Source organism: Macaca thibetana, chromosome 8 (assembly GCF_024542745.1).
Source record: "Macaca thibetana thibetana isolate TM-01 chromosome 8, ASM2454274v1, whole genome shotgun sequence".
Lineage (NCBI taxonomy): Eukaryota > Metazoa > Chordata > Mammalia > Primates > Cercopithecidae > Macaca > Macaca thibetana.
In genome coordinates this window covers 44,330,532-44,331,417 of record NC_065585.1, presented here as the reverse complement: position 1 = coordinate 44,331,417, position 886 = coordinate 44,330,532, and the positions used below count along the sequence as shown (strand labels likewise).

At 44.0% G+C, this 886-nt stretch overlaps 1 pseudogene; it reads right to left on the bottom strand.

Moving 5' to 3' along the window:
- Positions 1-440: 440 nt before the first annotated feature.
- Positions 441-573, bottom strand: LOC126961975 (uncharacterized; annotated as a pseudogene).
- Between the last annotated feature and the right edge of the window lie 313 nt (positions 574-886).

Below are 886 nucleotides of genomic sequence, written 5' to 3'. Positions count from 1 at the left end.
GCAAAGGATATCTGACCTCCCTTCCCATTATGGCCTTAACTAGTTTTTTGAGCATTTGTTTTTGGATTTTCTTTGTTTGTTTTGTTTGTTTGTTTGTTTTTTGAGACAGAGTCTCACTCTGTCCCCCAGGCTGGAGTGCACTGGTGTGATCTTAGCTCGCTGCAACCTCTGCCTCCCAAGCTGAAGCAATTCTCCCACTTCAGCCTCCCGAATAGCTGGGACTACAGGTGTGAGGCACATGCTCAACTAATTTTTGTATTTTTAGTAGAGACGGGGTTTCACCATGTTGGCCTGGCTGGTCTCGACCTCCTGACCTCAAGTGATCCACCCGCCTCAGCCTCCCAAAGTGCTGGGATTACAGGCGTGAACCACTGCACCCGAGTTCGGTTTTTGTTTTTTGGGGTTTTTTTAACATATTTTTTTTTACTAACAAAGTTCAGTCTCTGGAGAGACTGTCAAAAATTGCCAATGCTGACTATGTTTCAATACATCATGGCAGGGTACTGAGAAGAGTTTTCCATTAGCAATAATCACACCTCAGGTAAACCTCATTGGCTGCCATTGCACAAAGCTTCCTCAGGTTTTCTTTGGGATCCTCTTGGCCAAGGGGGGATCCATTCAGTGGTTGGGGGTGCTTAGAATTTTATTTTTGGTTTACTCCCACAAACTTTGTAACGTTCTTTCCTTCCTTCCCCTTTGTTTATTTATTTCAGCCCTAGTAATTTTCTTTTTTTTCTCTCTCTCTCCTTTTTTTTTTTTTTTTTTTTTTCTCTTTTTTAGACAGAGTCTCGTTCTGTCATCCAGGCTGGAGTCCAGTGGCATGATCTCAGCTCACTGCAACCTCTGCCTCCCGGGTTCAAGTGATTTTCATGCCTCAGCCTCCCGA